Genomic DNA, 21,527 nt, shown 5'->3' on the forward strand with positions numbered 1-21,527 from the left:
TGAAATCATATTATTTAATTAATATTGATCAAGATATAATTTGGAATTAATTTAGTGATCAAAAGAGACTAATTAAATATATGGGGATTGATTGTGTAAATCATTCATTCTTATAAAGTGGGCTTATGATCCATAGTTCTTTATGTTGGGCTAAACCTATGTGGTGACCCATGGATACTCCATGGAGGTTAAAACCCATGGAGCCTAAGGAATGTGGAAAGTCATGCGCATTAGGGTTTGCATGGTGTAACCCTAGTTGTGCCACACTATATAAGAAGCCCCTTGGTTGGTGAAATGACACTAGTGATCTTTGGAAGAGTCATGGAGCCGGTTTCTAGAGGAAGCCATTCTCTCTCAAGTTATCGTTTCTCCTAGGTGTGTTGTGATTCCATTTGAGGCATTCACACTATTGGTGCTAAGTTCTTAAAGGCCAAATACATCAAGGATAGCAAGCAACAACAAAAAGGTATGTCATCTAACTAGAATTCTGTAGTATAGATACTCCATTGTATGCTAGTTAGGATGATGCTTTGGAATATTAAAAGTTTTCATGTAAGAGAAAACATAGATCCAAAGCATTTAGGGTTGCATGTACACCTTATGAGTGTTAGAATGCTCAAAACCCTTCAGTGGTATCAGAGCCTAGGGTTTTTTTCCATTATACTTGATGCTACTTGTTTTCAAAGCTTGAAAAAATCGATTTTCTGTTGTCTGAACAGTGGACTCGCCGAGTCCACTGGGGAACTCACTGAGTCCCCTCACAAACTTGACCAACTCGCCGAGTCAGTTCATGCACTCGACGAGTTGGTGCTCCTGTGTACAGATTTTCGAGTTTAAAGGCTGGAATTGGACTAGGATCATTACACTAAATTGTTTTTGAACTTATAAACCTGTTTTTGATGTGGTAATGATCAAGCCAATCCAATTTAAAAGATAATTGTCAAAGTTTCATGTTTTGTATTAGTTTATATGGTTAGACTAATTACATGAAATTTGTTTGATTTGAATTGTCTTGTTCTTATGAGTTTAATTTAGATCATAGACAAATTGTTTGGTTTTGTAAGTTACAATAGTTGATCTTAATGTTTTCTGATGAATTCCATAACTTGTCCTCAAGTTATGTAAAATGAAAAGTTTTCTTTTAAAGAGATCATTAAAATCATAGGTTATGAACTCGAAGAGTCTTTTTCCCATAAATGGTTTTATGAACTCTATAACTTGTCCTCGTGTTATGGAATGTCAAAACTCTTTTCATAAAACCTATATTAAACTCATATGTTATGGATTTGAAAAGTTTTGACAAGTTTCAAAACTTTCCCTCAAGTTTTGGAATTTGTAAAGTTTCACTTTTTGAATACTTTAGTTCCAAACCCTAGAATTTTAAAGTTTAAAATTCAACCCTTATACTATTATAATATTATAGGTTTAATATTTATATATATGTATAATAATAAAGTCAGTATTACCGTTAGTACGCCTCATTCACGAAGCCAATCTATAAGGGGGTATAAGGTTACTGCCTATAAAACGACAGTTTAATGGGTGTCCACTCTCAGCCACCGCTTCCTTGACTAGTGGAGGGTCGTTAGCCGAACGGGTTTGACAGGACATTCATTTTCATATAATAATAACTATAAAGTAACTAAACTTTTATTAAACTCCCAATCTTAGTTACTTTAGGAAAAATGTGAATTTGGTGCTAACCCATGAAATTTCACTTTGCACCTTGTTAAGTCGTTAGTGGAGCGTATCTGGTTAACCAACACACTAATCTGGGACTGACAGAGTGTGGAAAATGGTAGCTTGATGTTAATCATAGATCAATGGAGCATGTGTGGTTAACCGGCACATTGATTAGATGGTTTGTAACATTGGGTGTACCAAGCTAATTTACATGGTTATTCACACCTTGTTTGTGATCCTCGGCATCCTAGTCACAAACTTGAAGGGCACAATCGAGATTTAAACATGCCATTGAAAAGTTCAATGAATCTCAATGGATCTAGGAGTTTCAATTCACTTAAAACCTAAAATTCTTTTTCATTTTTTGTGGTGGAACTTGGTAAATCGTCATTTACCAACCTTCAAATATTTTGCAATTTGGATTACGGCATCCCTCTTCCGAATTGTAAAATATTGTGTTGGGTCCTAGCCTTAATAATTCGTGTTGGGTGTTATATTAAGGACTAAAATCAACTAAACTTGAATTTATCCCATTATAGATGTCTAGTTCAGACAACTATGGTCTTCCTGAATCTTTTAAAAAGAAAAACCTTCTTTATAAAGATGATTTTCCACAAGGCGATCAAGGTGAAAGATTAATCCCTTCTTCGTGTTGTAGTGGAACTTCACTTCCCCCACCTCCTCCTATAATTATCCTTAACCCACAAGTTCAAAGACTTGAAAAGTTTAAGGTAACTCAAACCCTATTGGCTAGCAAACACCAAGATGGTTGGTCTCTGTGTGCACATGTCTTGGAGATAAAGTCACACATTGACAAGCCGGGAAAGTTGGGTGTCGTTGTCTCAAGGAAGTAGGTTGTTGATTGGGTTCTTCGATCACTTCCTAAGTCATATAGCGGGTTCTTTAAGGACTACTATATGGGAGATCACAACACGACCCTTATCGATCTAACATATTTGCTTGCTGCTGCTGAATCAGGAATGATTTGGCGCACTGGAAAAGCAAAGTTGATTGGAAGATCTACTTCCCAAACTTCCATGGACATTGACAATGGAAACATTAGAAGTCCAGAAAAGTCTTCTCTTCCCAATGGAAAGGGATCGGCCATAGTCAACTCGGTTGACCAAATGTTAAAGAAAAAGGCTAATTCTGAGATTGTCCCGTGTACCATTCCAAGAGAATCTGTTTGTGTTATTACCAAGAAAAGGGACATTGGAAGCGAAGATGCCCTAACTTCCTGTGAAATTTAATCAGAATGTATGGTTCCACTTCAGGAAAGTCCACTATCTGAATCTATTAAGTTCCTATTTGGATATTCTTAATACATGATGTGACTAGGTTGCATCTTGATGTTTTGTAGAATCAAAGAAAAGAAAGGAAGCTTAAAGGAAAAGTAAGCTGAATCTGATAGCGAAGAGATGGATTTTGATCGCCTGATTCGGTGATCAGATTTTTGACTGCTGCTTAAGAATTATGATAGATTTCTAAGAAATATTTTGTAACATAATTTTCATTTGTAATTGCATTGTAAGGAAAGTTTCCCGCACTTTTTTAAATAAAGAAATTTTTTTATTTTTGTCTTATTTTTAAGGTTCCTTATAATGGCATTTGTGAAAATTGATGTTTGTATGTTTCTATTATTAGCAATATGGATTTGATTCTTTCGTTTGTGGTTGTGTCATAATTACCAAATAAGGAAAGATTCTCATCACCCAAGTTTCAGTTGGATAGAAACTTGGAATCATGCAACTTGTATTGTGTGATGAATGAGAATTTTCATCTTTGGGAAATTAAGACTAATTCCTTGTTCACATAAATATGTGAGTCAAGTGAAGGACAAGGGGATTGGGTACATTGGGTGTGCGCTGGTCAGGTCCACCACAAAGAACGATAAAACTATTCGTCATGATTTACTAAAGTTTAGTAAATATGGTTATGCTTACAAGTTTAAGTATAATTCTGAATCACTGGAAAAGTTTCAATGTTTGGCAGAACGAATGAGAAGAATCAAATTAGGTACAGAGATAAAAGTTTCTCCAATCTGAAAAGATGGGAGAGTACTATAGTATCGTGTTTTATGATTATCTTAGTGATTATGAAACCATGTCACAATTGATCCTCTAAGGATATCTTAGTGCATTTGTATGGCTAAGAAGAGGAATCGTGAATTGTTGAAATGGTTAAATCTAGAAGATGAGTCATACTTAGTTCCAAATCAAGTCTTAGAGTCATACTCCAAGATTGAGCCTTGAGTGACATAATCTTAAGAAAGGTTTATAACACTTATCAAATGTAGAGTAAAATGTTTTCTACTCTTGTACATTTGAAATTGGTAAGTTGTGATGTCTTGGATAGGACAAAGACCAACTAAAACCAATTGTGTGAAGTATCTTTCTTGATAAGAATGCGCACTAACTCTTAAATATTTGTTTGTCAAGGACTGGTTCTTGACAAGAGAATATTATATGTCAAGAGGTCAGTGGGAGTCTTAAAGATATTGACAAGTTTCAAGAACTAATCAAGAATAAACCTATTATTAAACACTAGCACACGACTTGAGGTTTGTAATCTATCGTGTTGACATATTCTTGTTTCTGTGCCATTCCAGATAGAGTTGACTATGCATGTGAATTCTATGAATTCTCAATTGTTTGCATAACAACTTGGAAGCAATGGTAGGCCCTTGTGCTGCCAGGTAGCAAGAAATTAAGATAGAACAAGTTCAGTCAATATGAGTTTGGATTTGTCACTAACCTTTTCTTTTGATTATGGTTTGACAAATTCACATGGATAGGAACACATACACCATAAAATCTAAGTGTCATAAGGTTTCTCTCCGATTCATGAAAATGATGGTGAGTAAACGCTTTCACTAAATAGATTTTAAGGAGATAGAATTGTGATATTTGCATTCTCCAATTCAATTATGATTACGGCATACCTCTTCATAATTTGAATTGTGAGAAATGGCAGAGGGTCTAAACATTTGAGACTTATTGCTGTAAGTTCTAAAATTGTTACGACACACATGTGAGCTATCTAAGAAAAGGTGTATGAGTTTGAGAAGCCTAGATAAAGTCTTGTCAAAGCATCTCGTACCAGAAATCTGAACTTTGGTAATGAAAGTCAATAAGTATTGATTTCTAGAAGTCTAACTGATTTCTGGGTACATGTCAAAGCTAGTGGGAGCATAAGTGTTATGCTAGTAAAGTAATGATTATTATGCTAGTGGGAGCATAATAAATTATGATGAATGTTGCAAGTTACCAATGTTAATTATAGAAAACAAAAGTTTCAATCTGCAAATTGAAAAGTTTTTTGCTATAATTAAGGGAGAGGAAATTATGCTTCATTTCAAATCTAAAAACTTAGATTGTGAGATACTTCATTTCAATTATGCTTCATTTCAAATCTAAAAACTTAGATTGTGAGATACTTCATTTCAAATCTAAAAACTTAGATTGTGAGATTGTAATCAAATTTAGTCATGGTTGTGTTAATTGCAATCTCAAAATTCGATTATGATTACGACATCTCTTTTCATAATTCGAATTATGAGAACATGGAAAATAGAAATATTGCAACAAAAGACTGGTTAGGTATCATGTCTTTATAAATCGTGTCCAATATGCTTCGGGTATAGGATCGATTACATGTGCTATAATATTTATCCGTTCTAAAATTTTCCAAATGCCTAGGGCATTAAGAGGGAAAAAGGAATAGAACCAGATATGACTAAAATGGTTAAACAACTGTTAAGGACAATCTAACGTTCGCCAAGGATTGGTCACTTGTAGTTGGAAGTATAATAAAAATGGATGGACCATATTAACATATTTTGAAAAGAGGCAACTCTTGCTCAAAAGTGATAGTCAAAATGGGAATATGGATATATTTCCATAGGTGGAAGTTATTCCTTAAATCTGTGTAAGATTAGAAAATTTAATGCGAGAAGGATGTTCAAAGGTATGTACTTTGAATTTGAGACTTCGTTTCCATGGGAATACTTTGTAATGTATGTTGCCAAGTCTATGTGACTTTTGTGCATAGTCATTACAATAGGATCATTGCATATAAGTTTAAAATCTAACAGATTACAGTAAATGGAAAGAATTTGATATTCTTACATTTACGGTAAGGATTTGGAATTGTGAAATGAGCATCATTGAAATATTGTCAATTGATCTATTTCACAGAGTAAGGACCATAGACAAACATAGTGTGCATGCTTGGAGCATGGCATAACTATTTTTTAGACAAACATAGTGTGCATGCTTGGAGCATGGTGTGCATGCTTGGAGCATGGCATAACTATTGTTTAGACAAACATAGTGTGCATGCTTAGAGCATGGCATGACTATTGTTTTAATTCAAGTATTACGTTGATTATTCAAAACATTATACAATGAATAATGAGTAATCAATATGGGACTCAAAAGTTTTTGGGCCATATAGGATTAGTATTATTCTTGTGTTTCACTTTGCATGTTTTGACTTCCCGAATAACTAGGTTATTCAAACGATCCACAGTCAATCATACTTTGGAAGTAGGTATTGAGACAAGACTGTCATGAATGGGTCTGTAGTTTGTCTAGGTGTTTTAGACATAGTTGCAGTGTTCGTGAGTACTCCTGGAATAAGATTCGAGTATTGGATTCAACTCATGCTCATCTGAATCACTTCATGGATTTTATCACGAGTGATTGTGAGAAGATAATATCTTATATTCTTGAAACGGAGAGATATGAGTTGCAGTTTACAAGTTGGTTGCACATTGATGATATGTAAACGCACCGGTAACTCGGTGTTATAAAACGTATCGTTGTGTGTGACTTGATAAGTAGATATAGCAAGCATATGAGTTGAATTTTATCCATTCCTTTTACCCTTGGAGGGATAAAATCGACATATGTAGGCCCCTCGATGATTTAGTGATGACACCCCTAAGTGTTTGGCCAAGCCTGGACTGATTTGATTTGTTCAATTAGTCGGTCATCATAAATCAGAAATCGGGAAACAACGGGTGGACAGAGAGAATGATTTTAAATTCGTGTCTCAGTCCATACGATATCTAGAATGGAGGAATATATTATCCCTTGTCTAATGGACGCGTCATTGACTAGGTCAGAGTTCGACAGCGGCTTTTAAGAGCTACGATTGCTAGTCGGGTTGTGGAGTCGTACTTGCAATAATAGCTATTAGACTTATCCACGTGGGAGACTGTTGGATTAGTGTCTAAGTCCATAACTATAATTGGTATATATTTGACCTGAGAGTACCATGGTCCATTTGGGTTGCATATCATCATGACAATTTGATAGGATAGACTTTTGAGAAGAGGTTATTTATGATTTATTAACATATTATAAGTTCTAATATATTAATATGTAATCATATTATTTAATTAGTATTGATCAAGAATTAATTTGGAATTAATTTAGTGATCAAAATAGACTAATTAAATAGATGGGGATTGATTGTGTAAATCATTCATTCTTATAAAGTGGGCTTATGATCCATAGTTCTTTATGTTGGGCTAAACCCATGTGGTGACCCATGGATACTCCATGGAGGTTAAAACCCATGGAGCCTAAGGAATGTGGAAATTCATGCACATTAGGCTTTGCATGGTGTAACCCTAGTTGTGCCACACTATATAATAAGCCCCTTGGTTGGTGAAATGACACTAGTGATCTTTGGAAGAGTCATAGAGCCGATTTCTAGAGCAAGCCATTCTCTCTCAAGTTATCCTTTGTCCTAGGTGTGTTGTGATTCCATTTGAGGCATTCACACTATTGGTGCTAAGTTCTTAAAGGCCAAATACATCAAGGATAGCAAGCAACAACAAAAATGTATGTCATCTAACTAGAATTTTGTAGTATAGATACTTCATTGTATGCTAGTTAGGATGATGCTTTGGAATATTGAAAGCTTACATGTATATCAGAGAAAACATAGATCCAAAGCATTTAGGGTTGCATGTACACCTTAGGAGTGTTAGAATGCTCAAAACCATTCAATAAAGTCATACCAGGTCATGGCCTCATAGGTTGGTGCTCCCAGATCATATCCAACCTCCTCCCACCAATCCTGAACTCTCTCCCTTAAACAGCCTACAACGAGCATCACCTTCAACCCCTCAGGGTAGAAGCTCATCATCTGGGCACACTCCATGTCTACTATCCACCACCTGGCGGCAATGGGGTCTTTCACCCTGAAGAACTCTGATGCCCCAAATCCCCGAAAATCCTTGAACGTGAGGGTATGGGCTTCGTACTGTCCGATAGACATCTCGGTCAAAAAGGCTGGAAAGCGCTCCTCCATCATCTCGATGATCCCATCATTGATCTTCCCGAACATCACTAGGGTCACATAAAGGATACCCCGTGTAATCTCCGACGCGATGAAATCGCGCAATCCCTCGTCAATTGATTCGCTACCCATGCCCGAACTAGAACTAGATCATGAACCTCCTGCTCGACTGCGTGTCTGTTGGGTTTTGGGCATTCTAACACTCCTATGGTGTACATGCAACCCTAGAAACCTTCGATCTATGTTTTACTAAGATACATGCAAAATTGATTTTCCAAGGTTCTTCAACTATCTAGCATAGCATGGGGAACTTTTAAACATAAATGCTAGAAGAAGAATATACCTTTTGTGGTTGGATTCCTTGAGAACCTTGTGAGCCTAGCACCTCAAGTGTGATGCCTCAAATGTCTCACACAACACCACAACACTTGGAATGACCTTAATATAAGTTCACTTACACCTCAAAATCGGCTTTCCCTCTTTCTTGTACAAGTAGTAGTCATAGCCCCGATTTTGTTTGCATAGGGTTCTTTATATAGTTGTGGCACAAGTAGGGTTACACCATGTAAACCCTAATTGTCATGGTTTTCCATATTCCATGATCCATGGGTTTGCAACCTCCATGGATTATCCATGGAGCACCTTATGGATTTTAACCCAATCCATACAAACCATGGATCATTAGCCCACTATACAAGAATAGATGATTTACACAATCAACCCCATATATTTAATTAGTCTCCTTTTGATCACTTAATTAATTTTAAATTAATTCTTTGATAAATACTAATTAAATAATATTATTAATATATTAGAACTTATAATATATTAATAATCCTTAAGTGTCCTTTCTCTCATTTAGTCTATCCAAGTGTTGCAATGCCATGCAACCCAAATAGACCATACCAACCGGGTCAAGTACATTCCAGGAATAGTTATGAACTTAGACACCTAATCCAACATCATCAACATACTAAAATACAATACACAAATAATCGGTTTACACACGAAGAGGGTCACACTCCTAAAGATCCTTAGAATCATCATGACTCTCCTTAATTGGGGAACATATCTTGTGCTTTCAGCAGTACGAGCCCAATACTACCTTCCACACCTATCTATACCTTCCTCAAGGATAACCTCAAATTCTCTAAGTCACTTCCCTACTTTCAGGATACTTTACTTGCACTACAGAGTGCCCTATGCACTAAATCATCTCCTAGAATTTCCTAGGGTTCCCTTCCCACGACTCTCCTTCATCAGCTACAAAATAGACTCCCTCTAATACTTTCTAACTACCTCACGAATACCATTACATGTCACCGACACTAGATAATTCTTCGACTACTAGGTCTCACCCTACAATGATTGGACTCAAACAAGAGCTGCGCAATAGGGTTAAACCTAACCTCTTAAAATTATCTAGTTCCCACAACATATAACTTAGCGTATTTTCTTAATAGTTATTTGAAATCATTAGGGTCTCTAAAAGCACAAATCAAGCAGCATTCGAGCATCGATCAGTCCAAACCAGTACATCACCTAATCAATCCATGCTATCCTACATTTGAAACCCATACTAGCATGCAGTTCTACAAGCTCAACCAACAGGCATATAAAGGCATCTATCCTAGCATTCTATCATGCAATCCTGAGAAGATCCTTAGCCCTAATCTAGCATAAAATACTCATATACTCATATCAAAACAATCAACCCATGATATCCAACTTTTAAACATAAATGCTAGAAGAAGAACATACCTTTTGTGGTTTGGATTCCTTGAGAACCTTGTGAGCCTACCACCTCAAGTGTGATGCCTCAAATGTCTCACACAACACCACAACACTTGAAATGACCTTGAGAGAAGTTGACTTACACCTCAAAATCGGCTTGCCCTCTTTCTTGTACAAGTAGTAGTCATAGCCCCGATTTTGTTTGCATAGGGTTCTTTATATAGTTGTGGCACAAGTAGGATTACACCATGTAAACCCTAATTATCATGGCTTTCCGTATTCCATGATCCATGGTTTTGTAACCTCCCTGGATTATCCATGGAGCACCTTATGGATTTTAACCCAATCCATAAAAACCATGGATCATTAGCCCACTATACAAGAATAGATGATGTACACAATCAACCCCATATATTTAATTAGTCTCCTTTTGATCACTTAATTAATTCTTTGATCAATGCTAATTAAATAATATTATTAATATATTAGAACTTATAATATATTAATAATCCTTAAGTGTCCTTTCTCTCATTTAGTCTATCCAAGTGTTGCAATGCCATGCAATCCAAATGGGTCAAGTACATTCCAGGAATAGTTATGAACTTAGACACCTAATCCAACAGTCTCCCACTTGGATAAGTCTAATAACTATAACTGCAAGATTGACTTCATGAGCCGATCAGCAATCGTAGCTCTTTCAAGGTCTCGCGGAACTGAGATGATGATGATACGCCATTTAAGATAAGTGATCATATAATCCTCTGTTCTAGATATCAGTCGGACAAATACATGGAACAATGTCTTACTTTTTGTCCTGCAGTTTGTTTCCCGATTTCCGATTTGTTTGACATAGAACTTATTTGAACACATCAACTTAGTTCTGACCGGGACCAATACATTGGTCAACACAAAATCATCGAGGGCCCCAAATATCGCTTCTAATCCAAGAAAGAACATATAAACTTCGACTCATATGCTTGTTCTACTACTTGTTGAATTATACACAAAGGCACGTTTTATAATATCGAGTTACCAATGCGTTTTCGTATAATCAATGTATAACCAACTCATAGGCAACAAGGCATATCTCTAGGTTTGAAGACTTATATGATATTACCGTCTCGCGATCACTCGAGATAAATTCCATGAAGTGATACCAGCGAGCGTGGGTTGAATCCAATACTCAGAACTTATGAGCACTCATGAATGTTGCAACAACTCTTGCTATGTCCCATACCTTGGACATCTACAATCCAGCTTCATGACAGTCTTAATTCATATCTACTTCCAACATATGACCGACTGTTGATGTTTTGAATAACTTAGTCATTCGGGAAGAATGACCTAGTTATTCTGGAAGTCAAAACATGCAAAGTGAAACACAAGAATAATCGAATCAAATATGGTCTCATAACTTATGAATATAAATAAAACATCTTTTATTTATCACCATATTGATTACACATTATCCATTGCATACTGTTTCAAACTATCAACTTTATACTTGAATTAAAACAATAGTTGTCCCATGCTCCAAGCATGTACACTATTGTTTTTTCTAAACACTATCTACAATTGCTTAATCAAATTAGTCATATCTAGTTCTAGTACTTTTTCCCTTTTAATGCTCTGGGCATTTGGAAAAAGTTAGAACAGATTAATATTATAGCACAAGCAATCAATCCTATATCCGAAGCATATGGGACATGATTCATGATGTCTCACATAAAGACATGGTACTGGACCAGTCTTTTGCTATAATATTTCTATATCTATTTGCCAAGTTCTCATAATTCATATTATGAAAAAGGATCTCGTAATCATAATCGAATTTTAGAACGCAAATAATGGACCCATATATAGAATTTCCTTGTGTTGAGCCATTCCAACATAAAGTTCATATATATATCCTTGACTAAAGATGATTAAAACCTCAATCTAAGCTTTTAGAATTGAAATGAAGTATAATTTCCTCTCCCTTAATTATAGCAAAACAACTTTTTCCTAATTGAAACCTTTTGTGTTCTATAATTAACATTGCTAACTTGCAACACTTATTATAATTATCATGCTCCCACTTGCATGATGATTAATAGTATAACACTTATGCTCCCACTAGCTTTGACATGTACTCAGAAATCAGCTGGACTTCTAGAAATCAATACTTTGTTGACCTTCTTACCAAAGTTCATATTTCTGATACGAGATGTTTTGATAAAACTCTATCAAAATCATACACCTTTCCTTAGATAGCACACATGTGTGTCTAAACAATTTCAGAACTATGAAAAGGGATGTTGTAATCATAGTCTCAATTGTTTAAACCTTTTCCATTTCTCACAAGTCCATGTTAGTGTGCCGGTTAACCACACACGCTCCACTAACGACTTTGAGAATGCAAATATCACAATTGCTATCTACTTAAAATCTACTTAGTGAAAGTGTTTCCTCACCATCATTTTCATGAATCGGAGAGAAACCTTATGACACTTAGATTTTATGGTTTATGTGTTCCTATCCATGTGAATTTGTCAAAACCATAATCACCAGACAAGGTTAATGACAAATCCAAACTCATATGGATTAAACTTGTGCAGTCTCAACTTCTTGCCACCTGGCAACACAAGGGCCTGCCATTGCTTCCAAGTTGTTATGCAATCAATTGAAAACTCTCAGAACTCATATGCAAAGCCAACTTTAACTGGAATGGGCATAGAACCAGGAATATGTCAACACGATAGGTTATAAACCTTACGTCGTATGCTAGTGTTAAACTACAGGTTTTTATTCTTTAATAAATGTTTGAAGCTTTTCCAAGATCTTTAAGACCCCCACCGTCCTCTTGACATATAAGACTCACTTTCCAAATATTCAAGAGATAGTGCGGATTATTTATCAAGACAAACACTTCACACAATTTGCCTTAGTTGGTCTTTATTTTATCCAAAACATCACAACTTACCATCTTCAAATGTACAGGAGTAGGACTCAATTCACTCTTACATTTGACAAGTGTTATAAACCTTTCTTTAAGATGTCTCACTCAAATTACAATCTTAGAGTATGACTCTAAGACTTGTTTTGGAACGAAGTATGATTCATCTTTTGATTTAACCAATTCTACAATTCACGATTCCTCTTCTTAGTCAAACAAATGTACTAAGATGTCCTTAGAGGATCAATTTTGATATGGTTCCATAATCACTAAGATAATCACAAAACATGATACTAAAGTACTCTTCCATCTTTTCAGATTTGAGAAACTTTTACCTTTCTGCCTAATTTGATTCTTCTCATTCGTCCTGCCATACATCGAAACTTTTCCAATGTTTCAGAATTATACTTAAATTGTTAAGTATAACCATATTTACTAAACTTTATTAAATCATGACGAATAGACTTATCGATCTTTTTGTGGTGGACTTAACCAGTGCACAATAATGTGTACTCGATCCCTTAGTCCTTCACTTGACTCACATATACATGTGAACAAGGAACTAGTCTTAATTTTCCAAAGATGAAAATTGTCATTCATCATACAATACAACTTGTATGATTCCAAGTTTCTTTCCAACTGAAACTTGGTCGATGACAATTTTTTCTTATTTGGTAAATTATGACACAACCACAAACGATAGAATCAAATACATTTTCCAATTTTGCTATCAATGGAATCATATAAACAACAATTTTCACAATTCCCATTGTAAGGATACTTAAAATAAATAAAATCAAACATTTTCTTTTATTTTAAAACTTGCGGAAAAACTTACCCTTACAATGCAAATGCATATGAAAACGATGTTGTTATCTATTCCTAAGCAATCTATCACAACTCTTAAGCAGCAGCTCAAAAATTCTGATCACCAAACCATGCGATCGAAATCCATCTTCGCGATCAGAATCAGCTTACTCTTCTTTAAGCTTCCTCTCTTTTTCTTTGATTCTTAAAACTTCAACATGTGACCCAGTCACATTATGTAATAAGAATCTCCAAATAGGTACTTAATAGAGTTAGATAGTGGACTTACCTGAAGCAGAGTCAAACTTTTGACTTGACCTTCTCTCAGATCTTTCAGGTAGTTAAGGCAGCTTCGCAACCAATGCCCCTTCCTTTGGCAACAAAAACATATGGACCCTTTGGGAATGGCACATAGGACTATCTTAGACTTAGCCTTTCTCTTTACCATTTGGTCAACCGAGTTGACTATGGTCGATCCCTTTCCATTGGGAAGAAAAGGCTTTTCTAGATATCCAATGTTACCAATTGTCAATGTCCATGGTAGTTTGGGAAGTTGATCTACTAATCAAATTTGCTTTACCAGAGCTCCAAATCATTGTTGATTCAGCAGCACCAACCAAATAGATAAGATCATTAGGGTCATGTCATAGTCTGTTACATAGTACTCCCAAAGGAACTCACTGTGCGACTTAGAAAGTGATTGAACAACCAAATTTCTCAAGACTTTGACACCCAACTCTCCTGGCTTGTCAATATGTGACTTTATCTCCAAGATGTGAGCACATATAGACCTTGCTTGCCAATAGGGCTTGAGTGACCTTGAACTATTCAAGAACTTATGGGTTAGGGAGAATGATTGGAGGAGGTGGAGGAAGTAAAGAATGATTTTCGGGACATCATCTTCAAGAGTTTTTGGGAAGATCATAATTGTCTGAACCAGACATCTTTTGGGAGATATTCAAGATAGTTGATTTAAAGTCCTTAATATAACACCCAATATGAAATATTAAGGCTAGGACCCAACACAATATTTTATAACTTAGAAGAGGGATGTCGTAATCCAAGCTATAAAATATTTGAAGGTAGGCGAATGACGATTCACCAATTTCCACCATGAAAAACGAAATAAATTATTAGGTTTTAATTGGTTTTGAAACTCCTAGATCCTTTGAGATTCATTGAACTTTTCAATGGCATGTTTCAATCTCGAGTGTGCCCTTCAGGTTTTGTGACTGGGATGTCGAGGATCACAAAACAAGGTGTGAATAACCATGCAAATATACTTGGTACCCTTAATATTTACCCCTCAATCGATGTGTCGGTTAACCACACGCGCTCCATCGCTACTATGATAAACATTAAGTTACCCTTTTCCTACCTTGTTAAGTCCAGGTTAGTGTGCCAGTTAACCACACACGCTCCACTAACAACTTAAACAAAGTGCAAAGTGTAATTTCATGGGTTAGCACCTTATTCACATTTTCCTAAAGTAACTAACATTGGGAATTTTATAAAACATTTAGTTACTTTATATTCCATCATACTTTTAATGAGGATTTAAAGTCCTTGTCTTACCCGTTCGGCTAACGACCCTCCACCAGTCAAGGAAGCGGTGGGTGAGAGTGGACGCCCATTAAGCTGCCATTTTATAGGCAACAACCTTATACCCCCCTTATAGACCGGCTTCGTGAATGAGGCCGACTAACGGTAAAACGACTTATTCTTATACATATATATAAATATTATTAACTTATAATATTACAAAGTATAAGGGTTGAATTTTAACTTTTAAAATTCTAGGGGTTGGAACTAAAGTTTTTAAAGTGATTTTACATGTTCCAAAACTTGAGGGCGAGTTTTGTAGCTTTCAAAACTTTTCATCTTTCATAACTTATGAGTTAATGGATTAATCAAATGAGAGACTTTTCATTTTATGTAACTTATGTGTTTAATAATGGACTTTAAAAGAATGACTTTTGGTAATCCATAACTTGAGGGCAAATTATGGATTCCATTAAAACACATCAAGATCAAGAATTAAACTAACAAGCAAGTTACAAATAATTCCTATGATCTTCTAAACTCATAAGTTCATGAATGTTCATATCAACAATTTCAATAATCATAAATAAACCATATAAAACTTGAAATTTTGATAATAGCCATTGAAAATGGATTAGCATAACCATTACACCATCTAAAACAAGTTTTATCACATCAAAACAGTTTAGGGTAATGTTTCTAGTCCATTTCCAGCACCAAAACTCGAAAATCTGCATTCAGGGGCTCCTACTCGTCGAGTGCAAGAACCTACTCGACGAGTAGGATGAATTTACTCATGGACTCGTCGAGTCCCCCCATGGACTCGGAGAGTTCATGCTGCAGAATGCAGAAAAATCAGTTTTTTCAACAAGTTTGCATCAAGTATCAAATAAACAAGCCTAGGCTCTGTTACCACTGTTGGTTTTTGAGCATTCTAACACTCCTATGGTGTACAACAACCCTAGAAACCTTGGATCTATGTTTTACTAAGATACATGCAAAATTGATTTTCCAAGGTTCTTCAACTATCTAGCATAGCATGGGTAACTTTTAAACATAAATGCTAGAAGAAGAACATACCTTTTGTGGTTTAGATTCCTTGAGAACCTTGTGAGCCTAGCACCTCAAGTGTGATGCCTCAAATGTCTCATACAACACCACAACACTTGGAATGACCTTGAGAGAAGTTCACTTACACCTCAAAATCGGCTTGCCCACTTTCTTGTACAAGTAGTAGTCATAGCCCCGATTTTGTTTGCATAGGGTTCTTTATATAGTTGTGGCACAAATAGGGTTACACCATGTAAACCCTAATTGTCATGGCTTTCCATATTCCATGATCCATGGGTTTGTAACCTCCATGGATTATCCATGGAGCACCTTATGGATTTTTACCCAATCCATATAAACCATGGATCATTAGCCCATTATACAAGAATAGATGATTTACACAATCAACCCCATATATTTAATTAGTCTCCTTTTGATCACTTAATTAATTCCAAATTAATTCTTTGATCAATACTAATTAAATAATATTATTAATATATTAGAACTTATAATATATTAATAATCCTTAAGTGTCATTTCTCTCATTTAGTCTATCCAAGTGTTGCAATGCCATGCAACCCAAATGGACCATGCCAACCGGGTCAAGTACATTCCAGGAATAGTTATGAACTTAGACACCTAATCCAACATCATAACCAGACTAAAATACAGTACACAAATAATCGGTTTACACACGAAGAGGGTCACACTCCTAAAGATCCTTAGAATCATCATGACTCTCCTTAACCGGGGAACATATCTTGTGCTTTCAGCAGTACGAGCCCAATACTACCTTCCACACCTATATATACCTTCCTCAAGGATAACCTCAAATTCTCTAAGTCACTTCCCTACTTTCAGGATACTTTACTTGCACTATAGAGTGCCCTACGCACTAAATCATCTCCTAGGATTTCCTAGGGTTCCCTTCCCACGACTCTCCTTCATCAGCTACAAAATAGACTCCCTCTAATACTTTCTAACTACCTCACGAATACCATTACATGTCACCGACACTAGATAATTCTTCGACTACTAGGTCTCACCCTACAATGATTGGACTCAAACAAGAGCTGCGCAATAGGGTTAAACCTAACCTCTTAAAATTATCTAGTTCCCACAACATATAACTTAACGTATTTTCTTAATAGTTATTTGAAATCATTAGGGTCTCTAAAAGCACAAATCAAGCAGTATTCGAGCATCGAGCAGTCCAAACCAGTACATCACCTAATCAACCCATGATATCCAACATTTGAAACCCATACTAGCATGCAGTTCTACAAGCTCAACCAACAGGCATATAAAGGCATCAATCCTAGCATTCTATCATGCAATCCTGAGAAGATCCTTAGCCCTAATCTAGCATAAAATACTCATATACTCATATCAAAACAATCAACCCATGATATCCAACTTTTAAACATAAATGCTAGAAGAAGAACATACCTTTTGTGGTTTGGATTCCTTGAGAACCTTGTGAGCCTAGCACCTTAATTGTGATGCCTCAAATGTATCACACAATACCACAACACTTGAAATTAGCTTGAGAGAAGTTCACTTACACCACAAAATCGGCTTGCCCTCTTTCTTGTACAAGTAGTAGTCATAGCCCTGATTTTGTTTGCATAGGGTTCTTTACATAGTTGTGGCACAAGTAGGGTTACACCATGTAAACCCTAATTGTCATGGCTTTCCATATTCCATGATCCATGGTTTTGTAACCTCCATGGATTATCCATGGAGCACCTTATGGATTTTAACCCAATCCATACAAACAATGGATCATTAACCCACTATACAAGAATAGATGATTTACACAATCAACTCATATATTTAATTAGTCTCCTTTTGATCACTTAATTAATTCTTTGATCAATACTAATTAAATAATATTATTAATATATTAGAACTTATAATATATTAATAATCGTTAAGTGTCCTTTCTCTCATTTAGTCTATCCAAGTGTTGCAATGCCATGCAACCCAAATGGACCATGCCAACCGGGTCAAGTACATTCCAGGAATAGTTATGAACTTAGACACCTAATCCAACAGTCTCCCACTTGGATAAGTCTAATACCTATAACTGCAAGATTGACTTCATGAACCGATCAGCAATGTAGCTCTTTCAAGGTCTCGCGGAACTGAGATGATGATGATACGCCATTTAAGATAAGTGATCATATAATCCTCTGTTCTAGATATCAGTCGGACAAATACATGGAACAATGTCTTACTTATTGTCCTGCAGTTTGTTTCCCGATTTCCTATTTGTTTGACATAGAACTTATTTGAACACATCAACTTAGTTCTGACAGGGACCAGTACATTGGTCAACACAAAATCATCGAGGGGCCCAGATATCGCTTCTAATCCAAGAAGGAACATATAAACTTCGACTCATATGCTTGTTCTACTACTTGTTGAATTATACACAAAGGCACGTTTTATAACATCGAGTTACCAATGCGTTTTCGTATAATCAATGTATAACCAACTCATAGGCAACAAGTCATATCTTTAGGTTTGAAGACTTATATGATATTACCGTCTCGCGATCACTCGACATAAATTCCGTGAAGTGATACCAGCGAGCATGGGTTGAATCCAATACTCAGAACTTATGAGCACTCATGAATGTTGCAGCAACTCTTGCTATGTCCCATACCTTGGACATCTACAATCCAGCTTCATGACAGTCTTGATTCATATCTACTTCCAACATATGACCGACTGTGGATGGTTTGAATAACTTAGTCATTTGGGAAGAATGACCTAGTTATTCTGGAAGTCAAAACATGCAAAGTGAAACACAAGAATAATCGAATCAAATATGGTCTCAGAACTTATGAATATAAATAAAACATCTTTTATTTATCACCATATTGATTACACATTATCCATTGCATACTGTTTCAAACTATCAACTTTATATTTGAATTAAAACAATAGTTGTCCCATGCTCCAAGCATGTACACTATGGTTTTTTCTAAACACTAGTCATTCCGTACACCAAGTATGTATACTATATTTTTCCAAACATTAGTTATGCCATACACCAAGTATTCACACTAAGTTTGTCTGTGATCTTTACTTTGTGAAATAGATCGATTGGACATAATTCCAATGATTCTCATTTCACAACCCTAAATCCTTATCGTAAATGTAAGAATTCCAAATTCCTACCATTTACTGAAATCTGTTAGATTCTGAACTTATATGCATTGATCCTCTTGTAATGATTATGCACACTAGTCATAAAGACTTGTCAACAGACATTACAGAGTATTCCAACGGAGATCACTCCATGGAAACGAAGTCTCAAATTCAAAGCACATTCCTTTGAAAATCCATCATGCATTCAGTTTCCTAATCTTACACAGATTTAATGAATAACTTCCACCTACGGGAACATTTCCATATTCCCATTTTGACTATCACTCCTGAACAAGAGTTGCCTCTTTTCAGAATAGGTCAATATGGTCCTTCTAAAATTAACACTATACTTCCAACTGTCCCTGAGCAACCAATCTTTGGTAAACCTTAGATTGTCCTCGGCAATTGCTTAATCAAATTAGTTATATCTAGTTCTAGTACTTTTTCCCTTTTAATGCTCTGGGCATTTGCAAAAATTTAGAACAGATGAATATTATAGCACATGCAATCGATCCTATATCCGAAGCATATGAGAGATGATTCATGATGTCTCACATAAAAACATGACACTGGACCAGTCTTTTGCTATAATATTTCTATATCTATTTGCCAAGTTCTCATAATTCATATTATGAAAAGGTATGTCGTAATCATAATCGAATTTTAGAACGCAAATAATGGACCCATATATAGAATTTCCTTGTGTTGAGCCATTCCAACATAAAATTCATATATATATATATATATATATATATATATATATATATATATATATATATATCCTTGACTAAAGATGATTAAAACCTCAATCTAAGCTTTTAGAATTGAAATGAAGTATAATTTCCTCTCCCTTAATTATAGCAAAACAACTTTTTCCTAATTGAAACCTTTTGTTTTCTATAATTAACATTGCTAACTTGCAAAACTTATTATAATTATCATGCTCCCACTTGCATGATGATTAATAGTATAACACTTATGCTCCCACTAGCTTTGACATGTACTCAGAAATCAGCTGGACTTCTAGAAATCAATACTTTATTGACCTTCTTACTAAAGTTCATATTTCTGATACGAGATGTTTTGATAAAACTTTATCAAAATCATACACCTTTCCTTAGATAGCACACATGTGTGTCTTAACAATTTCAGAACTATGAAAAGGGATGTCATAATCATAGTCTCAATTGTTTAGACCTTTTCCATTTCTGACAAGTCCATGTTAGTGTGTCGGTTAACCACACACGCTCCACTAACGACTTTGAGAATGCAAATATCACAATTGTTATCTACTTAAAATCTACTTAGCGAAAGTGTTTCATCACCATCATTTTCATGAATCGGAGAGAAACCTTATGACACTTAGATTTTATGGTGTATGTGTTCCTATCCATGTGAATTTGTCAAAACCATAATCACCAGACAAGGTTAATGACAAATCCAAACTCATATGGATTGAACTTGTGCAGTCTCAACTTCGTGCCACCTGGCAACACAAGGGCCTGCCATTGCTTCCAAGTTGTTATGAAATCAATTGAAAACTCTCAGAACTCATATGCAAAGCCAACTTTAACTGGAATGGGCATAGAACCAGGAATATGTCAACACGATAGGTTATAAACCTTACGTCGTGTGCTAGTGTTAAACTACAGGTTTTTATTCTTGAATAAATCTTTGAAGCTTTTCCAAGATCTTTAAGACCCCCATTGTCCTCTTGACATATAAGACTCACTTGCCAAATATTCAAGAGATAGTGCGGATTATTTATCAAGACAAACACTTCACACAATTTGCCTTAGTTGGTCTTTTTTTTATCCAAAACATCACAATTTACCAACTTCAAATGTACAAGAGTAGGACTCAATTTACTCTTACATTTGACAAGTGTTATAAACCTTTCTTTAAGATGTGTCACTCAAATTACAATCTTAGAGTATGACTCTAAGACTTGTTTTGGAACGAAGTATGATTCATCTTTTGATTTAACCAATTCTACAATTCACGATTCCTCTTCTTAGTCAAACAAATGTACTAAGATGTCCTTAGAGGATCAATTTTGATATGGTTCCATAATCACTAAGATAATCACAAAACATGATACTAAAGTACTCTCCCATCTTTTCAGATTTGAGAAACTTTTAGCTTTCTGCGTAATTTGATTCTTCTCATTCGTCCTGCCATACATCGAAACTTTTCCAATGTTTCAGAATTATACTTAAACTGTTAAGTATAACCATATTTACTAAACTTTATTAAATCATGACGAATAGTCTTATCGATCTTTTTTGTGGTGGACTTAACCAGT

This window comes from Lactuca virosa, chromosome 4, assembly GCF_052849685.1.
Source record: "Lactuca virosa cultivar CGN04683 chromosome 4, Lactuca_virosa_CGN04683_v6, whole genome shotgun sequence".
Taxonomy (NCBI): Eukaryota; Viridiplantae; Streptophyta; class Magnoliopsida; order Asterales; family Asteraceae; genus Lactuca; species Lactuca virosa.